This window comes from Arachis stenosperma, chromosome 6 (genome assembly GCF_014773155.1).
Source record: "Arachis stenosperma cultivar V10309 chromosome 6, arast.V10309.gnm1.PFL2, whole genome shotgun sequence".
Classification (NCBI taxonomy): Eukaryota; Viridiplantae; Streptophyta; class Magnoliopsida; order Fabales; family Fabaceae; genus Arachis; species Arachis stenosperma.
The window spans coordinates 112,426,126-112,444,290 of NC_080382.1; the positions used below are offsets into that span (position 1 = coordinate 112,426,126).

Consider the following 18,165-nt stretch of genomic DNA (forward strand, 5'->3'; position numbering starts at 1 on the left):
AATTAAAAGATATATTAGAGCTCAAAGAGTTCTCCAGTTAAGTGCTTGTAGTATTTTTGTGTCAACTAAAGTTTGAGACAAAATATTTAAAGTCACGGCTAGGCTCAAGGTGCAAAGCACCAAAGAAAATAACAAAAGGTAAAGTTGTGTTCAAGGATTAATCAAAGGTTACAAAGAAAGAGAATTCATAATATTATCCGGATTCTAGTTCCAATGGATATTAACATGCCTGAACTCCAAAGGATAGTGAGATGCCGAAACTGTTCAGGATCACAGTGTCATAAACCCCACTCAGAGAATAGGCAGGAGCTTAATTGAAAACTCAATTCTTAGGCTAATCCACTTCTCAGTTTGATATTGTTTTTTTCTATAGTTGCTTGAGGACAAGCAACAATTCAAGTTTGTGTTGTGATACGTGAGCATCTTTTTTATTTTCTTATTATTTTAGATATGAATTTATTGACTTCTATTGAGATTTTAGTGTTTGAAGCCTATTTAGATGCTATTTTGAGGCGCATTGTGGTTTTAATTTTTTAAGTAAAAATTTAGGAGAGTTTGGCAGAGTTCGTGTAGAAGAAAAAGGAAGAAATGTGATGCTACCAAGCTGGTGCCAAATGTGCTACTGGTCGTTTGGCGCTGAGTGCCTCGTAATACGTGCAACCGTTCTATTGGGTTGGCTCTAAACACCACAACTTGGCTTTAGCACCAGGAGCTTCATAAAATATGCCGGACACATACGCTGATGGCGCCAAACGCCGAGCCTGTCGTTTCACGCCAGGAAGACAGCAAACGCACCAATTGATTCAACCTCAGCGGCGCTAAACGCCGAATCTGGAGTTTAGCGCTAGTAGCACACATGTGTTCGTACGGAAGGCTTCATTCATGGATTTAGATCATGATTAATTAATTATTTATTTTCTTATCATTAGTAGTTAAAACAAAAGACAATCTTTTGGGCCTTTAGTAGTGATTATTTTATTTTATTTTCAGATAAATTAGATTAGATATAAAAGGGGGAAAGATTCAGCCCTTTGGACTTCCTCTCTTTTCTCTTCCTCATTCCGCATTCTACACACTTTTTGAAACCCTAGGTTTTCTCTGAGTCATTAGCAACTAAACCTCCTCTGTTAAGGTTAAAAACTCTGTTTATTCTATGGATTAATATTATTGTCATTATACTTTTAATCAATGCACTAATTTATATTCAAGGATTACTTTCATTCTTCACCTTATCAATTTGAGTATATTGGAAGATATCTCTTTTTCTATATGAATTCTTGTTGATTCTTGGAAAAGTTAACTCACTTGAATAATAGCTTGAAAGTAACTCCTCTTAGACTACTAATTACCTGGGCTTAACATGCTATGTGACATATAATCATCTTATATTTTGGTAATTAGGGTTTTTGTGGCTAATAAACTAGAATTGGATCTAAACCTTTAATCTTAATTAAGTGTCCAAGAAATTGGTGGTTGATTAGGTTAGAGGAGTTTAAATCACTAAGGAATTATGGTTTAATCAATTAAAGTTTTCCATGAATTTAATCTTGCATGATAAAAGTAATTGGTAAGAACCATTAATCGGGAAAAATAAATATCTTTGAAACTTTAACCATCTCTCATATACTTTTCACACCAATTTCATTGTTTGTTGTCTTAATTTTGGAATTATTGTTTAATATTTTTGAACCCAAAACACTATTTTCTACTTGTCTGACTAAGTGATTCACTCAATTATTGTTGCTTGATCCATCAATCCTCATGGAATCGATTCTCACTCACCTAAGGTATTATTTGGTACGAACCGATGCACTTGCCGATTCAGTTGTGGTATTCTAAATTCAACACCAAGTATGTATATATTTTGGGCTTAGGCTTCACTTGGGTTTGGTCCAACCGTTTAACGTTTTTGGTTTGTTTTGCTCAATTTTAGGTCAAACCCTTAAAAATTAGGACCATTTTTTAATTCTAAATATTTTTATAAGTATTTTTTTCAATTTTATTTTCTCACTCGCAGTACTGGACAGACTTAAGCCGGTACTGCCAGCTAAATTATTGGTACGCATTTTTACGTCATTTTTTACAAAAAGTACACTTTTTCACTTGTAAAAATCCCCTGAATCTAAATCTCACTTTTAATTTTTTTTAAATTAATTTTTCTAAATTTTATAAAGATGATGAATCTAAACTTGGAGGCACAAAAGACATGGAAATTGGGGATAAAGTTAGGCCTGACTTCTTATGTAAAAGAAAGAGTGTTGAAGTATTTGCTTGATAATGACGTGGATTCAAGAAAGACAAATGGAGAAAAATTACACAAGAATTAGAGGCAACATAGAAAAGGGAAAACTGATAAGGTTGGTAAACTTAATTACATTACTCAATAATTATATTATGGAATTGTAGAGGGATAAGAAGATAAGGGAAAATGAGGGAGATACATGAAATGGTTAGGAGAAATTGTGTTAGAATGCTAGGACTTGTTAAAACTAAGGCTAGGAATGTAAAAGAATATGAAATTAAGAAAATGTGGGGTAATATATAGTATGGTTGGGAAGTAGTACCATCAATTCAAAATAGTGGTGGACTGATATGTATTTGGGAGAAAGAATTTTCATAGTTTAGCAGGTGATTAAAGGAAAGAGGTGGATTTGTCTTATTAAAAAATGAAGAATGTTAATGAATAGATTATGGTGGGATTAGTTTATGCTACAAACAATATAAATGAAAGAAGTGTAGTTTGAGAGGAACTAAGAAGGGGTGAAGAACCAAATGAAGCTCCCAGCAATTACGCTTGGCAACTTTAATGTAATGTTATATCCATATGAAGGAAGTAGTGGCAGAGTAAGTAATATAAGTATGAAAGACTTTAGAAAGTGGGTCGAGGACATGGAGATCATGAATGTTCCACTTCAGGGTTGTTTGTACACAAGGAGAAATGAAAAAAAGATTAGCAAATTAGACAGATTCTCTTCGGATTTGAATTAGTGTCAAAGATACATGGATTTGAATGCTAAAGCTCTAAAGTGTGCAAAGTTGACCATGTGCCTCTTATAATGGAAGAAAAGACAAAGGACTGGGGCATGTAACCTTTCAGATCAATGGATATATGGTTCACACATCCACAATTCAAGGAAATGTTTGATCAGGAATGGAGAAAAATGGTGGGGATACGGTAGTGGAAAAATTGAAAATATGAAAGGGATGCTAGAAAAATGGAACAAAGACAAGTTTGAAAACATTGAAGAGAAAATAAAGATGTTTGAGGATGAGATAGAGAAGACTGAGAAACAGTTGGAAAGAAGGATAAATCAAGAGGAGAACCATAGTAGAAGAGCAGCTTTGAAATATCAAATAAAATTGTGGTATAAGAGGAAGGCAGAATTCTGGAAGCAATAATCAAGAGAGAAATACATAAAAGACGTGGACAAAAACACGAAGTATTTTTATGTAAAGGCAATAATTAAACATAGAAAAAGCATAATTGAAAAAATTTAAGAGGGTGGGAGAATAGTTAAGGTACCGAACAAAATCAAATAGGTAGTGAGGAGTTATTTCAAGAATCTCTACACACACAAAATAATGCTAGAGATCCAATTTCAAGAAGGATTAGTATCTAGAATATTGATGGAACAAGCAGAAAAGTTAGAAATAATACCAACAGATGGAAAAATATAAAGAGTTGCATGGTCATGTGAGTCTACAAGGGCTCTAGGGCCAAATAGATACAACCTTTGCTTTATAAAAAATATGTAAACACTACGAATAAAATTTTCGGATATGGTAAAGAAATTCTTTGTTGAAGGAAGGATGCCAAAGGAGATTAATATGACCTAGGTGGCTTTGGCAACAAAATCGGGGAGTGGAAAAGAGATAAAAGACCTAAGGACGATAAGTATGTAGGGTGTGTCTATAAAGTGATCTTAAAGGTGATAGTTGCACAAATAAGACCAATCATGGAAGGATTAATTGGAGAAACTCAAACAACTTTTGTTTAGAACAGGCAAATTTTGGACGGTGCTTTGATTGCATGCGAGGCAATGGCATGGCTAAAAAAATCAAGCCGAGCGGAGTTAGCAGTAAAATTGGATTTCCAAAAAGCCTACGACACAGTGAGATGGAATTTTATTGATCATGTCCTTGATAGAATGGAATTTGGAGTTTTATGGAGAAGATGGATACATAGTATGCTTGAGATGGCTTTGATGTCGATTATGATAAATAGCTCCCCAACAAAACTGTTTAGAATAAATGGAGAATACTTGGGCACAAGTTAAGGCTTAGTTAGCCAATGGTATAATATTAGAAGGAAGGAAATAATTGAAAGACTTGAGGCAATACAAGGGAGTGAAGAGAAGTTATTTATGATTTATTATGTTTACAAAAGATGATATTTTTCAAGATTTTTGTATTAGCTGGGCAATTTCTTATTTATGATTTAAAACTTTAGTAATTAAAAAGTAATGAGAATTTTATATGTTTCAATTTGAATATTGAGATTTTGAACTTTGTTTTATGAATGACAAGGAAAAATATTTAGAACATAAACTTGAGTATTTATCTAAAAGGTCTTGGCCCAAGATAGGGCCAACGGACCCAAAAATACAAACGGACCTATGTTGGGGCCCAAGCCCAAGGTTTATAAGCCTTCCACTCTTCACAATTTAGCATTGCACCCCTATTCATTAAGGCAAAACATACTTTATCCTAGGAGAGAAGAGAGAGTCAAGACACTATTCATCCATCACCCCTCAAATCCACGAAGAAGCTGCGAGGTGGAATGAGGGGCTAAAGCTACACACAATTCTGCTGAAGGAAGCAGATTGGAGAAACGAATGGGGGCGTAGTGGCTCCACTGACGAAGAGAAGCCTCTGCGTGCAACAGACGGCGGCAGTGGCTCGACGGATGGACGGACCGACGAAGAGAGGCTAGGGTTCTCATACCTTGGTTCTGAGTTCTGGAGAAGGGGGGAGAACGGGCTTGGCTCACTACTGAAGTGATTTCTTTTTTTTTAAGTGTGGGAGGTGCCAAAACAAAATTGTCTTTTAGCGGCGGTTAACTGCAAAATCGCTACTAATTTACCAGGTTTTGTTGCGCTCGATAAAACTGCCGACTGAACCACCGCAATCTTTCAATTTGGCAATGGTTATATAAACCGACGCTAAATGGCCGCTGCAATTCTCCATCTGTGTTGTAGTGACCAAAATTTATTTACTGTGTCTGTGTCCGAATAATGTAAATGAATGTATAATAGGATCGACAATTGTATGTGTTTTTTTTATATATTATTACATTGTTTCCGTTTTGGCTGCTTAGTACACAAAAGGTTGTAAAAATTGTTATACGGTAATGTTAGAGAGATTAAAAAAAGTCAGAATTTGTCTTATTTAACATTTATTAATTGTTGCAACAATTAATAAATATTAAATAAGGTAAGTTCTGACTGTTTTTAGCTAATATTTTTTTGTTACCAAACATTTCCAATATAATATATATGCTATTCAATGACAGTTGATATTCCTCGTAAAAAAACTCCTAAGTTATGCAATCGAAAATAATTCTTAGATCTCGAATGAAAGAATATTTGTCAATCTCCATTTTGACACAAGATCACAATGCGATAATAAACAATGGCTAGCTTATAGTAAAGTTATTCAAGGGGAGAATTGATGAAGTCCCTGAAGATGGTAGATGATGGGGCATTTAAAAACGGAATATGTTGAATACATGTGCCCTAAAAGAAAAACAAAGGTGCTAGATGGTGTCTGCTTTTGAAATGCAAAAACAAATCATAAAATATACAATATAATATAATAGCTAGGATTAGGGAAAATAAATAAATATGCATGTTAAAAAATTATGATGCATTCTACAAGGTTTGGTGGGTTGCCACTTCTGTGCGTTCTACAAGGTTTTCATAGGGTTTTGGTGCTTTGCCAAAAATGGAAAGGTGCATGCTAATACCAACACATATATGTCTAGTCCTTGTTCGCTAATTGCTATGACTATGATGCAACCACACACACACAGGGGAATCTCCATTCTTGCCTCTTGTGAACTGTGATTTTTCATAGGCTCTTGTGCTAGCTTCTCATACAATAATCTGTAATTTTATAACACAGAGTTTTCAACACCCAACTTATTCTTGTATTGTACTCCTTTTGTTTCACAGTGATATATGGTTATTATTAATTATTATTATTTTTATAAGTAGTGTGTTATGCTTAAATCAAGAGGAGTAAGATATTAAATTAGGTGTAAAATCAAGGGTGGCTAAACGGGCTATATTTTTGCCCTGTTTATCTCGTTAAAGCCCACCTAAAAATTGAGTAGGACTATTAAACTGCTAAAGTAAAATGGACCTAAAATCTTAGTCTGTTTTGTTTTATAGTAAATTGGCGGCTCAGTAAATTTGTCTGTCTACTTTTTTAAATAATAAAATTAATAATAATTAATTAAAGTCTAATCATAATTCAATTATAAATAAAAAATAGTTAAATTATAATATATTTTTTATAACTTTTTTTTAAGTTCTCAAAGTTGATAGCGTTGTTAATCACAGTATCCATGCCTCAATTATTGCAAATAATGAAAAAATTCATCTCAAATTAATTTTTAATTAATAAACAATTTTGAAATAAGAAGAAAATTTACAACACAAATAATACAATACAAAATAAATAGAATTTTGTGATAAAAATAAAACAAAAGAACCATCTTTATTTTAAACAATAAGCTAACTTATACAATTTAAATCATATATATTTGAGGAGTCACCAAAAAAAAAAAACATATATATTTGAGGACAAAATAAAATAAATAAATAAAAATATGAAATTAAAATAAATAAAAAAATAACAGAATTAAAAACAAAAGGTAAAAACGCTAACCCACCGGTACCCAACTTCACCGCTCCAAATAAAACCCATGAATTTGGTAATTAATACGCTTTAATTTGGCCAATCCAATCATAATATCCAACATTTCAAGCTATTTTTCTAGAGTATATAATTACTTCCTGGAAGTTCATCTTTTATCTAACGTTTAAATGCATGCATTTTTACTAATTCCAAGAGAATTTTAAACTTTTTAGTTGATTAGCTCTTTCAACAAGTTTTTTTCTTTATTATGGGTATTGAAATCTTTCTTATTTATAATCATATTTCGGTATAAGAACCAAAGTAACGCTTATTGATTTAATAAAAAACGAAAAACAATAACATGAAGCATATAAAGCATCATATATATAGCCATGGTAGAACAAATTAAACAACCTCCCACTCAATTAATTTCACACCCTAGTTTCTTTTCTGGGAAATATATGTTAGTTTGTCTTGGATATCAATACTAATCACTACAACCCTTTAATTAATTTATTTTCTCTCAACTTAGTAAAAGGAGCTAATTAAACAAAGAACAAATTCTGCTCTATATAGCATGTCATTTGAATTCCGTTAAAAGATTTCTGTATATTTGAAAATTTCACTTCCTCTTTTATAATTTTTTAAATTTTGGTATTGAACATTGCCCTTCTTATATAATATAATTCGCTTTTCTTTTTTTCTCCTACTCTCTTTGGGTCAATAACAGTTACGGGTAAAAGCTTAAAGGTTCTGTCCAGGTCATGGCCCAATAGGTCAATTGGGTGTTGACGGTTAAATCATCTAAAAAAATATGGGTTCGCCCTACTCATCTGGACTAGCCCATCTTGTTCTTATTATTCTTGATCCATTTTGAAGGAATAACAAAACAAAGATTTTTTGTATTTTATTGTGTAAAAGTTACGATCATTAATTCTTGAGCGAACTACTAACCCGACCCCTGTCGTTTACACGAAGGACAACTGATAAGCGAAAAGTGATGTTCACAAATACCGGCAAGTGCATCGGATCGTTCAAGTAATACCACAATGAGTGGATATCGTTTCCACGAGAATTAACGGACTGAGCATGAAAATATCGAATTAAACTACTAATTAGATCAATAAAACCTGGAATCATTGAGTGTTGAAAATTTGAAGACTTGCTGGAAAAGAAAAAGCTTGAAGAAACTTGAAAGGTAGGGTTTGATTTGCTTGAGGTAGTATGTATGATTGTTGGAGGAACATATATATGATGGGGAAGTCAAGAGTTTTGGGAATACTTAAGTTTTTAGAAGAATCAAACTTTGTTTCCTCTATTCAAAGCAAGCAAGGATCGTTCACGACAAATCTTAATTAACCGATTTCTAATGTCTTGGCTCCTCAGTTTCTCCCCAATTAATCAACTGCCAATTTCTTGGTCAATCGATTAACTGAAGAGGTTAAGTACAAAAACCGATTCAATTTCACATAAGATTCAAGAGTAGTCCTCAGGTCAGATTATATATCACGTATCCAAGCTAGTTAGCTAGTCCAATCTGATTAAATCTTATGCGAAAACACAATTTTTGAAAATTGTCCTGATCCAAATTATATGTTACGTATTCAAAACTAGGGTAATAAAAAAGCATGTGTTGTGTCGCACGCTTTAAAAACACTATGTCTAGTCAATTTAGAAAGTCATGTGAAAGAGTTTTTCAAGCACAATTTGGATATAAGCTCTATCGAGTCAGTAAACGAATTCAAAACAAGATTAGCACACCTATCGGCACTACTAATCCTTTATGGATGAAGAACGAAATATTCAATCATAAACAAATCAATGCAAGCTTTAAAACAGTAAGAAAATTAGATTAATAATTCATAGAAAATAGAAATAGAGCCCTTAACCCTTTGACAAAGGATTAGTGACTCATAAAGAATGCAAAAACACAAAGATGAAAAGTCTGCGAAGAATTCTCTATCTGTTCTCTCTGTGAATGTAATTCACTTATTATACCTAGGTTTTTTTTCTAATTCAAAATGAAATCCTAATCTTAACTTAATTAGGATAATTAAGATAATCTCTAACTACTTCAAATCTTAAATTTCAAAACATAATCAAAAGGAATTCAAAACTAATTTACTACAGAATCTTCTTTAATCTTCAAATCAAAATCAAATATTCAAAGTTGGGCTTGATATGAATCAATACTGGACAAGGCAAGTTTTAGGCTAATGTGGCATGCCCACACTCCTCGTGGCACGCCTGAATTTAGAAAACATTCTCATGGCTTGAATTGGGCTAGGGCGTCGCACACCCATTTCCTGGCGTGGCACACCCTCTCTTGATTGGTTAGGGCATGGCACGTCTAACCTCTTGGTGTGGCATGCCCTTCATCTTGAAGTACTTCCAGGGACTTCTCTTGGTTAGGGCGTGGCACACTTCTTTCTTCACGTGGCATGCCCTTGAATTTGAATGGCTCCAGGGGCTAGTGATTGGCTAGGGTGTGGCATGCATAATCCTTGGCGTGGCACGCCCTCCTTCTTGCATTGCTTCTAGAGGCTTGAGTTGGTGAGGCATGGCATACTCAATCTCCCTTGTGACATGCCCTTCATCTTGAAATGCTTTCAGGAAATTCTCTTGGTTAGGACGTGGCACATTCCTTTCTTCACATAGCATGCTGGTGCGCGAAATTGTGAACAATACTTTTCACAACTCTCATAATCCCCGGTCATGAACTCCAAGAACTTGGTAGTTCAATCCCATGGCATTACACAACTTCGCACAACTAACCAGCAAGTGCACTGGGTCGTCCAAGTAATACCTTACGTGAGTAAGGGTCGATCCCACGGAGATTGTTAGTATGAAGCAAGCTATGGTCATCTTGTAAATCTTAGTCAGGCAGACTCGAATGGATATGGTGATGAACGAAAATAACATAAAAGATAAAGATAGAGATACTTATGTAATTCATTGGTAGGAACTTCAGATAAGCGCATGAAGATGCCTTCCCTTCCGTCTCTCTGCTTTCCTACTGTCTTCATCCAATCCTTCTTCTTCCTTTCCATGGCAAGCTTGTGTAGGGTTTCACCGTTGTCAATGGCTACCTCCCGTCCTCTCAATGAAAACGATTGCATATGCTCTGTCACAGCACGCGGAATTCAGCTGTCGGTTCTCGGTCAGGCCGGAATAGAATCCATTGATTCTTTTGCGTCTGTCACTAACGCCCCGCCTGCTAGGAGTTTGAAGCACGTCACAGTCATTCAATCATTGAATCCTACTCAGAATACCACAGACAAGGTTAGACCTTCCGGATTCTCTTGAATGCTGCCATCAGTTCTCGCCTATACCACGAAGACTCTGATCTCACGGAATGGTTGGCTCGTTTGTCAGGCGAGCACTCGGTTGTCAGGCGATCAACCATGCATCGTGCAATCAGGAATCCAAGAGATATTCACTAGAGCCTTGGTTGCTTGTAGAACAAAAGTGGTTGTCAGTCACCTTGTTCATAAGTGAGAATGATGATGAGTGTCACGGATCATCACATTCATCAAGTTGAAGAACAAGTGATATCTTAGAACAAGAACAAGCGGAGTTGAATGGAAGAACAATAGTAATTGCATTAATACTCGAGGTACAGCAGAGCTCCACACCTTAATCTATGGTGTGTAGAAACTCCACCGTTGAAAATACATAAGCATAAGGTCTAGGCATGGCCGTGAGGCCAGCCTCCCAATGATCTAAGAACTAGATGTCCAAAGATGATCAAAGGATCAAAAACAATCCAAAGATCAAAATACAATAGTAAAAGGTCCTACTTATAGAAAACTAGTAGCCTAGGGTGTACAGAGATGAGTAAATGACATAAAAATCCACTTCCGGGCCCACTTGGTGTGTGCTTGGGCTGAGCAAATGAAGCATTTTCGTGTAGAGACTCCACTTGGAGTTAAACGCCAGCTTTTATGCCAGTTTGGGCGTTTAACTCCCATTTGGGTGCCAGTTCCAGCGTTTAACGCTGGGATTCCTGAGGGTGACTTTGAACGCCGGTTTGGGCCATCAAATCTTGGGCAAAGTATGAACAATCATATATTGCTGGAAAGCCCAGGATGTCTACTTTCCAACGCCGTTGAGAGCGCGCCAATTGGGCTTCTGTAGCTCCAGAAAATCCACTTCGAGTGCAGGGAGGTCAGAATCCAACAGCATCTGCAGTCCTTTTCAGTCTCTGAATCAGATTTTTGCTCAGGTCCCTCAATTTCAGCCAGAAAATACCTGAAATCACAGAAAAACACACAAACTCATAGTAAAGTCCAGAAAAGTGATTTTTAACTAAAAACTAATAAAAATATACTAAAAACTAACTAGATCATACCAAAAACATACTAAAAATAATGCCAAAAAGTGTATAAATTATCCGCTCATCACAACACCAAACTTAAATTGTTGCTTGTCCTCAAGCAACTGAAAATCAAATAAGATAAAAAGAAGAGAATATGCAATGAATTCCAAAAACATCTATGAAGATCAGTATTAATTAGATGAGCGGGGCTTTTAGCTTTTTGCCTCTGAACAGTTTTGGCATCTCACTCTATCCTTTGAAATTCAGAATGGTTGGCTTCTTTAGGAACTCAGAATCCAGATAGTGTTATTGATTCTCCTAGTTAAGTATGATGATTCTTGAACACAGCTACTTATTGAGTCTTGGCCGTGGCCCAAAGCACTCTGTCTTCCAGTATTACCACCGGATACATACATGCCACAGACACATAATTGGGTGAACCTTTTTAGATTGTGACTCAGCTTTGCTAAAGTCCCCAATTAGAGGTGTCCAGGGTTCTTAAGCACACTCTTTTTGCCTTGGATCACAACTTTATTCTTTCTTTTTCTTTCTTTTTTTTCGGTTTTTTTTTCACTGCTTTTTCTTGCTTCAAGAATCATTTTTATGATTTTTCAGATCCTCAGTAACATGTCTCCTTTTTCATCATTCTTTCAAGAGCCAACATTCATGAACCACAAATTCAAAAGACATATGCACTGTTTAAGCATACATTCAGAAGACAAAAGTAATGCCACCACATCAAAATAATTAAACTGTTATAAAATTCAAAATTCATGCAATTCTTTTTCTTTTCAATTAAGCACGTTTTTTTTTTCAAGAAAGGTGATGGATTCATAGGACATTCATAACTTTAAGGCATAGACACTAAGACACTAATGATCACAAGACACAAACATGGATAAACATAAGCATAAAATTCGAAAAACAGAAGAATAAAGAACAAGGAAATCAAAGAACGGGTCCACCTTAGTGATGGCGGCTCTTTCTTCCTCTTGAAGATCCTATGGAGTGCTTGAGCTCCTCAATATCTCTTCCTTGTCTCTGTTGCTCCTCCCTCATGATTCTTTGGTCTTCTCTAATTTCATGAAGGATGATGGAGTGTTCTTGATGCTCCACCCTTAGTAGTCCCATGTTGGAACTCAACTCTCCTAGGGAGGTGTTTAGTTGCTCCCAATAGTTTCGTGGAGGAAAGTGCATCCCTTGAGGCATCTCAGGGATCTCATGATGAGTGGGGTCTCTTGTGTGCTCCATCCTTTTCTTAGTGATGGGCTTGTCTTCATCAATGGGGATGTCTCCCTCTATGTCAACTCCTACTGAATAACAGAGGTGACAAATGAGATGAGGAAAGGCTAACCTTGCCAAGGTAGAGGACTTGTCCGCCACCTTGTAGAGTTCTTGGGCTATAACCTCATGAACTTCCACTTCTTCTCCAATCATGATGCTATGAATCATGATGGCCCGGTCTAGAGTAACTTCGGACCGGTTGCTAGTGGGAATGATTGAGCGTTGAATGAACTCCAACCATCCTCTAGCCACGGGTTTGAGGTCATGCCTTCTCAATTGAACCGGCTTGCCTCTTGAATCTCTCTTCCATTGTGCGCCCTCTTCACATATGACTGTGAGGACTTGGTCCAACCTTTGATCAAAGTTGACCCTTTTAGTGTAAGGATGTTCATCTCCTTGCATCATAGGCAAGTTGAACGCCAACCTCACATTCTCCGGACTAAAATCCAAGTATTTCCCCCGAACCATAGTAAGATAATTCTTTGGATTTGGGTTCACACTTTGGTCATGGTTCTTGGTGATCCATGCATTGGCATAGAACTCTTGAACCATCAAGATTCCGACTTGTTGAATGGGGTTGGTAAGAACTTCCCAACCTCTTCTTCGGATCTCATGTCGGATCTCCGGATATTCACCCCTTTTTGAGTGAAAAAGGGACCTCGGGGATCACCTTCTTCAAGGCCACAACTTCATAGAAGTGGTCTTGATGCACCCTTGAGATGAATCTCTCCATCTCCCATGACTCGGAGGTGAAAGCTTTTGCCTTCCCTTTCCTCTTTTTAGAGGTTTCTCCGGCCTTGGATGCCATAAATGGTTATGGAAAAACAAAAAGTACTGCTTTTACCACACCAAACTTAAAATGTTTGCTCGTCCTCGAGCAAAAGAAGAAAGAAGAGAGTAGAAGAAGAAGAAATGAGGAGAAAGGGAATGGCTTTGTATTCGGCCAAAGGGGAGAGAGATGGTGTTTAAGGTGTGTGAAAATGAAGGAGTGGAGGAGGGTTTATATAGGAGAGGGGGAGAGGGTTGTTCGGCCATTTGAGGGTGGTTTGGGTGGGAAAGTGGTTTGAATTTGAATGGAGGGGTAGGTGGGGTTTTATGAAGGATGGATGTGAGTGGTGGAGAGAAAGAGGGGATTTGATAGGTGAGGGGTTTTTGGGGAAGAGGTGTTGAGGTGATTGGTGAAGAAGAGAGAGAGTGGTAGGGTAGGTGGGGATCCTGTGGGGTCCACAGATCCTGAGGTGTCAAGGAAAAGTCATCCCTGCACCAAATGGCATGCGAAATCACGTTTTGTGCCATTTCTGGCGTTAAACGCCGGGCTGGTGCCCATTCCTGGCGTTTAACGCCAGGTTCTTGCCCTTTTCTGGCGTTTAACGCCAGTCTGGTGCCCCTTTCTGGCGTTAAACGCCCAGAATGGTGCCAGACTGGGCGTTAAACGCCCAACAGCTAACCTCACTGGCGTTTAAACGCCAGTAGGTGCGTCCTCCAGGGTGTGCTGTTTTTCTTCCTGTTTTTCATTCTGTTTTTGCTTTTTTCATTAATTTTGTGACTTCTTATGATCATCAACCTACAAAAGACATAAAATAACAAAAGAAAATAGTTAATTATAAAACATTGGGTTGCCTCCCAACAAGCGCTTCTTTAATGTCATTAGCTTGACAGAGGACTCTCATGGAGCCTCACAGATACTTAGAGCCATGTTGGGACCTCCCAACACCAAACTTAGAGTTTGAATGTGGGGGTTCAACACCAAACTTAGAGTTTGGTTGTGGCCTCCCAACACCAAACTTAGAGTTTGACTGTGGGGGCTCTGTTTGGCTCTGCTTTAAAAGAAGCTCTTCATGCTTCTTCTCCATGGTGATAGAGGGATATCCTTGGGCCTTAAACACCAAGGATTCTTCATTCACTTGAATGATCAACTCTCCTCTATCAACATCAATCACAGCCTTTGCTGTGGCTAGGAAGGGTCTACCAAGGATGATGGATTCATCCATGCACTTCCCAGTCTCTAGGACTATGAAATCAGTAGGGATGTAATGGTCTTCAACTTTAACCAGAACATCCTCCACAAGTCCATAGGCTTGTTTTCTTGAGTTGTCTGCCATCTCTAATGAGATTCTTGCAGCTTGCACCTCAAAGATCCTTAGCTTCTCCATTACAGAGAGAGGCATGAGGTTTACACTTGACCCTAAGTCACACAGGGCCTTCTTGAAGGTCATGGTGCCTATGGTACAAGGTATTGAAAACTTTCCAGGATCCTGCCTCTTTTGAGGCAGTTTCTGCCTAGACAAGTCATCCAGTTCTTTGGTGAGCAAAGGAGGTTCATTCTCCCAAGTCTCATTTCCAAATAACTTGTCATTTAGCTTCATGATTGCTCCAAGGTATTTAGCAACTTGCTCTTCAGTGACATACTCATCCTCTTCAGAGGAAGAATACTCATCAGAGCTCATGAATGGCAGAAGTAATTCCAATGGAACCTCTATGGTCTCATTTTGAGCCTCAGATTCCCATGGTTCCTCATTGGGGAACTCATTGGAGGCCAGTGGACGTCCAGTGAGGCCTTCCTCAGTGGCGTTCACTGCCTCTTCTTCCTCCCAGAATTCGGCCATGTTAATGGCTTTGCACTCTCCTTTTGGATTTTCTTCAGTATTGCTTGGGAGAGTACTAGGAGGGAGTTCAGTGATTTTCTTGCTCAGCTGACCCACTTGTCCTTCCAAGTTTCTAATGGAGGACCTTGTTTCAGTCATGAAACTTTGAGTGGTTTTGATTAGATCAGAGACCATGGTTGCTAAGTCAGAGGTATTCTGCTTAGAACTCTCTGTCTGTTGCTGAGAAGATGATGGAAAAGGCTTGCTATTGCTAAACCTGTTTCTTCCACCATTATTGTTGTTGAAACCTTGTTGAGGTCTCTCTTAATTCTTCCATGAGATATTTGGGTGATTTCTCCAAGAAGAGTTATAGGTGTTTCCATAGGGTTCTCCTAGGTAATTCACCTCTTCCATTGAAGGGTTCTCAGGATCATAAGCTTCTTCTTCAGATGAAGCATCCTTAGTACTGCTTGGTGCATTTTGCATTCCAGACAGACTTTGAGAAATCAAATTGACTTGTTGAGTCAATATTTTATTCTGAGCCAGTATGGCATTCAGAGTATCAATCTCAAGAACTCCTTTCTTCTGACTAGTCCCATTGTTCACAGGATTCCTTTCAGAAGTATACATGAACTGGTTATTTGCAACCATTTCAATTAGCTCTTGAGCTTCTGCAGGCGTCTTCTTCAGATGAAGAGATCCTCCAGCAGAGCTATCCAAAGACATCTTGGATAGTTCAGAGAGACCATCATAGAAAATACCTATGATGCTCCATTCAGAAAGCATGTCAGAAGGGCACTTTCTGATTAATTGTTTGTATCTTTCTCAAGCTTCATAGAGGGATTCTCCATCCTTCTGTCTGAAGGTTTGGACTTCCACTCTAAGCTTGCTCAATTTTTGAGGTGGAAAGAACTTTGCCAAGAAGGCATTGACTAGCTTTTCCCAAGAGTCCAGGCTTTCTTTAGGTTGAGAGTCCAACCATATTCTAGCTCTGTCTCTTACAGCAAAAGGGAATAGCATCAGTCTGTAGACCTCAGGGTCAACCCCATTAGTCTTGACTGTGTCATAGATTTGCAAGAATTCAGCTAAGAACTGACGAGGATCTTCCAATGGAAGTCCATGGAACTTGCAATTCTGTTGCATTAGAGAAACTAATTGAGGCTTAAGCTCAAAGTTGTTTGCTCCAATGGCAGGGATAGAGATGCTTCTCCCATAGAAGTCGGGAGTAGGTGCAGTAAAGTCACCCAGCACCTTCCTTGCATTGTTTGCATTGTTGTTGTTTTCGGCTGCCATGTGTTCTTCTTCTTTGAAGAATTCGGTCAGGTCCTCTAAAGAGAGTTGTGCTTTGGCTTCTCTTAGCTTTCTCTTCAAGGTCCTTTCAGGTTCAGGATCAGGCTCAACAAGAATGCTTTTGTCTTTGCTCCTGCTCATAAGAAAGAGAAGGGAACAAGAAAATGTGGAATCCTCTATGTCACAGTATAGAGATCCCTTGAAGTATCAGAGGAAAAGAAGAGTAGAAGACAGAAGTAGAAAATTCGAACTTATCAAAGGAGATGGAGTTCGAATTTTGCATTAAGGAATAGTGTTAGTCCATAAATAGAAGGATGTGAGGAGAAGGGAAGTAATTTTCGAAAATTAAGTGAAAATTTTTGAAAACATTTTTGAAAAACATTACTTAATTTTCGAAAATGAGAGTGGGAAAGAAATAAGATGATTTTTGAAAAAGATTTTGAGATTAGAAATCAAAAAGATTTGATTGAAAACTCTTTTGAAAAAGATGAGGTTAAGAAGATATGATTGATTTAAAAAAAATGTGATTGAGAAGATATGATTTGAAAACAATTTTAAAAAGATTTGATTTTAAAAATTAATAACTTGGCTATCAAGAAAAGATATGATTCAAACATTAAACCTTTCTCAACAGAAAAGGCAACATACTTGAAATGTTGAATCAAATCATTAATTGATAGTAAGTATCTTTGAAAAAGGAAGGGAATTGATTTTGAAAACATTTGATTGAAAAGATATGATTTGAAAAAGATTTGATTTTGAAAAACTTTGAAAACTTGAAAAAAAATTTGATTTGAAAACAAAATTCTCCCCCTTGTGCCATCCTGGCGTTAAACGCCCAGAATGGTGCACATTCTGGCGTTTAACGCCCAAAACTATACCCTTTTGGGCGTTAAACGCCCAACCAGGTACCCTGGCTGGCGTTTAAACGCCAGTCTGTCCTTCTTCACTGGGCGTTTTGAACGCCCAGCTTTTTCTGTGCAATTCCTCTGCTGTATGTTCTGAATCTTCAATTCTCTGTATTATTGACTTGAAAAGACACAAATTAAAAATATTTTTGGATTTTTAATAATCAAAATGCAACTAAAATCAAATAACAATGCATGCAAGACACCAAACTTAGCAGTTTGTATACCACTGACACTAACAATATGAGAATGCATATGAGACACACAAAATACTTCAAGTCAATAGAATTCAAAGATTAGAGCAAGTAAATCATCAAGAACATCTTGAAGATCACTAAGACACATAACAATGCATGCAATTGACACCAAACTTAAGATGAGACACTAGACTCAAACAAGAAATTTTTGGATTTTATGATTTTTTTTTTGAATTTTTTGTTTTGTGTTTTTCGAAAATTAAGTGGAAAAAGATATCAAAATTCTTAATGAGAATTCCAGGAATCAGTGCAATGTTAGTCTAAGACTCCGGTCCAGGAATTAGACATGGCTTCACAGCCAGCCAAGCTTTCAAAGAAAGCTTCGGTCCAAAACACTAGACATGGCCAAAGGCCAGCCAAGCCTTAGCAGATCACTGCTCCAAAAGCAAGATTGATAAAAATCAACAAGCTCTTGTGATGATAAGTTGAAACCTCAGTCCAATGAGATTAGACATGGCTTCTCAGCCAGCCAGACTTCAACAAATCATCATGAAACTCTAGAATTCATCTTCAAGAATTTCGAAAAAAAATACCTAATCTAAGCAACAAGATGAACCGTCAGTTGTCCAAACTGAACAATCCCCGGCAACGGCGCCAAGAACTTGGTGCGCAAAATTGTGAACAATACTTTTCACAACTCTCATAATCCCCGGTCATGAACT

At 37.2% G+C, this 18,165-nt stretch overlaps 1 non-coding gene across 1 annotated transcript; it reads left to right on the top strand.

Annotated features, from left to right (window-relative positions):
• Nucleotides 1-15,828: 15,828 nt before the first annotated feature.
• LOC130938057 (small nucleolar RNA R71) lies at nt 15,829-15,936 on the top strand. The gene has a single exon (XR_009069239.1). It is a non-coding gene; the product is annotated as a small nucleolar RNA R71 (small nucleolar RNA).
• The last annotated feature ends 2,229 nt before the right edge of the window (nt 15,937-18,165 follow it).